The sequence below is a fragment of the Orycteropus afer genome, unplaced genomic scaffold (assembly GCF_000298275.1).
Source record: "Orycteropus afer afer isolate SDZICR_OR568_19922 unplaced genomic scaffold, OryAfe1.0 scaffold00304, whole genome shotgun sequence".
Classification (NCBI taxonomy): domain Eukaryota; kingdom Metazoa; phylum Chordata; class Mammalia; order Tubulidentata; family Orycteropodidae; genus Orycteropus; species Orycteropus afer.
Genome location: NW_006921891.1, coordinates 3,452,017 through 3,456,199, shown reverse-complemented (window position 1 = coordinate 3,456,199; position 4,183 = coordinate 3,452,017). Strand labels below are relative to the sequence as shown.

The window sequence follows — 4,183 nt, the reverse complement described above, 5'->3', positions numbered from 1 at the left end:
TAATTTAGTTCAAGGGAATATTAGCATAAGATATACAAGGATCTGAATCGCCATCTATTATTTTGTACCACTAGAGCTGAAACATCAAACAAATTGTTTTTCATGTAAGAAACTTGTCAGCAATTAGCTATTTATTTATTTTTGTGTGTATAGTGAAAAATCAGTTTCCATATTAGATGCCACATGTTGCTTTGATTCATGTCATTTCCTTTGTTTAAAACAACAATGTGTCACACCTTCAGGAGCCACACAAAATATCAAATGCTTTCCCAGTTTGGGTGTCTTCGTTGTCCAGGGGCCATGCTAACTTCTGTATCGTTCCAATTTCAGTGTACGTGCTGCTGAAGCAAGTCCAACAATTTGCTTTTGCCTTGTAAAAAAAAAAATAATAGTTTCACCCCCCAAATCTGATAAACAAATTCTAGACTCTTTTTGAGTCTCAGGGCTATGAAAATTCTGATTATTTTATTCGTACATTCCTCTGGGCTCAAATGAAGTAGGCCACAGGGCAGTTCGAGGGTGACCACACTTTGACAAACCTTACGGTTCAGCAGATGTGGTTATAAGATAGGCGCTCACTGAAAAATACTCACTGCCAAGCAATTTTAGGACTCCATTCTGAGGTTTTGACTTAAACACTTGGAATTTCCAGTAAAGAAGGAATAGGTTTACCCTCATATTGATCTTGGGATACAGAAAGGCTCAGTCACCCCAAGTAAGCAGAAATGTGAATCAACGGAGTCTTTCAAAATGCAGTATTTTTACAATTCTGTAAGTTGTGAACTGAGAAAAGTTGTCAGCACATACACTGAACTTATTTCAATTATTTTTTTGTTGACTTCACAATACCAGGGCTTTGTGTGTGTGTGTGTGTGTTTATATATATATTAAAACCCTTCAAGTGAGTGGTCCACTTTGAAAGATCAGCCTATATTAATTATTTAAACAATGCATTCTCTGATTAGGAAAACAATATGTGTATTCTCAAGTAAATATAGAATTCCTGAAGTATTCCATGATTTTAAAGGAAAGATTACAGCCACCAATGTCACACAAGCTCTTCTAATCATTTCCTGGGCTGTGGAGTTGAATGCCGTCATCCACAATATACATTGAGAAATTCCATAAATTCATGCAATGCACAGGAAAGAAGCACCTAGACCTGGCGGAGAACAGGGATGAATAAGCTTCAGAAACACATTAGTCAACATCTTGCTTCAAAGGTTTGGGTTTATAAAAATTGAGTCAGACCCGCGGTACCACTTTGATCTAGATCAAAACTTCCCACTCTAATTCTTTGGCTATGACAGGAAAGCGAAAATAGGCAGTCTCCAGGTTACCAACGAGATCCATTTTTAAGTGTGTCTTTAAGTTGAATTCGTAGGAAAGTCAGACCAGATGTACAGGCTTCTTATGTAGCCTTAGTTTAGTGCAAGAAAATAGGAGTTCTGGTGGTGAAGTGGGTAAGATATTTGTCTGCTAAACAGAAGGTTGGTGGTTTGAACCCACCAGCTTCTTCATGGGAAAAAGATGAGACAGTCTGCTTCTGTAAAGATGTATAGCCTTGGAAGCCCTATAGGGTCGTGATGAGTTGGAATCAACTTAATAGCAGTGGTTTGGGTTGGGATGCATTGGGTTTAGTGCAAGAAAAGGAACCCTGGTGATGTGGTGGTTAAAGCACTGGGCTGCTAACCACATGGTTGGCTGTTCAGACCCATCAGCTACTCCATGGGAGAAAGATGTGGCAGTCTGCTTCCGTAAAGATTGATAGCCTTGGAAACCCTATGTGGTAGTTCTATTCTGTCCTACAGGGTCACTGTGAGTCAGAATCCACTCAGTGGAAGTGGGTTTGGTTTTGGTTTAGTGCAAGAAAAGGCTTGAAGCTTTTTTGGTGATCCAAAAGCTGCATTTGCAGCAGGTGGAGGTGACGGTGATGAAGAATTTGTTGAGAGTAAGGGTTGGTTCAACCGTTTCAAAGTGAGGGCAAATTTACATAACGTTAAAGGGCAAGTACGAGTTTTCCCTAGTTCAGATGTTCCCATAAGGCAGACGTTGGTAAGCTGGGGACTTACTGTATCCAGATTGTTCTTTGTAAAGAAAAGAAAATAAACGCGAAAAAGACCAACATATTCTTAATTGGTTCTCAATTTTGTGGTTACATTTATGAAACTCATTGGTTTACAATGTAACACTTACATAAAACAGGAGGGCTTGGTGAAATGAGCATGTCTAAAAGTTTCAAAGACAGCCTCTAACACAAGGCTAGAGTATGGCACCATTTCCCCAGAGGGGGCTGGTCCTGGATCTGGGGGATACACCCTACGGGATTTAGTCCATACAGCCCCTTGATTTGTTCCAGTTTCTCATTTAACCTTCCATGAAATATTCAGAGCACATAGACTAGGCTTATTAGTCACAACTCTTTTCAGTTTCCCAATCACGACCATATTAATTTTAAAAATGTCCTGCTTACTTATAATGTCCTTGAGAATGACCATACAAAACCTCCCTGCACTCACTCATATAAACGAATGAACAGCAAGCAATTAATTAAATAAATAGATAGATAAATAGAAACCTTGTATTTCCATTTGCCTAAGAAACTATCTGTGTTTTCTTATTAGACTATAAGCTCTATGAGGTAGGGAAATTGAGTATTTGTTCTTCAGGGTGTCCTCAGCACTTAGTAAGGTGTTTTGCACATAATACAGAAACTCGGCAAGGCATTGGGGGTTCAGTGGTAGAATTCTCAACTTCCACGTGGGAGACCTAGGTTCGGTTTCCTGCCAGTACACCTCCAGCACAGCACCACCCATCTGTAAGCGGAGACTTGTGTATGGTTGTGATGCTGAACACATCAGTGGAGGTTCCAGACTAAAGATGGACTAGAAAGGAAGGCCTGGAGATGTACTTCCCCAAACCACCCATGAAATCCCCACAAAGCACACAGCACAGGCTGACTGGATGGAGGCTAACAACCACCACATGGAAACTCTATACTATTTTTGTTGGATTGTCTACATCTGGGGCTATCAGCCTCTATGCAATGTGTTTCTCCTACTTACCATATTTTTTGCATATAACATGCCCCATAAATAACCACACATGCATATAACGTGCATAGTGCACATAGGAAACTAACAAGAGGGGGTGGTAGCGATTTGCAAAAACTGTATAGCACACATGTTATTCACATAACAATACAGTGTTATTAATTAAATTCACAACAGGTTTCTAGTTAGGAGTATCCTCATTTTATAAAGTCCAAGGTCACACACATAGCAGAAGAGCAAAAGAAGTGGAATTAGAACTCAAGGTATCTATTTTAAGTTTTGTACTTTTCCCTGACCTCGGCTGCCTGAAAAATATTTACTGGAAAGTAACAGTTTCAAAATCTTTTCTCATCCCATTAAACATTAATACTTGACTCCTTATTTTTACGTAACTACCTCATAGAGGAGTCCTTCCTTGGCCATAGGAAAGGAAAAGTTTTGAAATCCAGCATTTCTATCAAATTTGAAGTAACAGAAAACTCTTCAGTTAACTATTTTGAGAGAGGTCTTCCCAATTCCCATGCCAACATTTTCCTAATCATGTTCCTGGGTGGAATACAGGCCCTGCATTTGGAACCTGAAGCCCATTTCCTGTCTAAAATGGTTTTCATCCATTGAATGTGAACACTTGTTTTTTATTGCAAAGTTGTTTACAAAGCTAAGCTGCTGGAATTCATTTCTTTTAATGAACAAAAGAGTGATGGAATATTTAGCTGGAAGGAATTCACAGAGAGTTGCATGCAACTGGCAAATCGTTTTAAGGTTCAAAGTTTTTAGTTCTCATATAGGCTCCTCAATCCAAACTGGAGGAACATTCAGGTAAAATTCTTTCAATGAAATAATTGACTAACCGAGACAAAGGGAGTTTGATAAACTCTTCATTCTAAACAAGCTAGTTTTCACCCCCAAAGAACCATTCAGTAAACATTATTGAACAGATCATCCTAGCCACATGCCCAGCATTAGAAATACAAAGTTCACAAAGACTGATCCAGACTCATAAAAGATAACCAATGATTTTCATATTTTTAGAAAGTGGCAACTGACTGGTATTCATAAAGGCAATTCATAGAAGTGAGAACAAGTTATACTCAGAATCCCAGCTGTTAGAAGAGTAAAAGTAACACAAA

General features: G+C 38.8%; 1 pseudogene; it reads right to left on the bottom strand.

Moving 5' to 3' along the window:
* Nucleotides 1–250: 250 nt before the first annotated feature.
* LOC122151113 lies at nt 251–350 on the bottom strand (annotated as a pseudogene).
* Between the last annotated feature and the right edge of the window lie 3,833 nt (nt 351–4,183).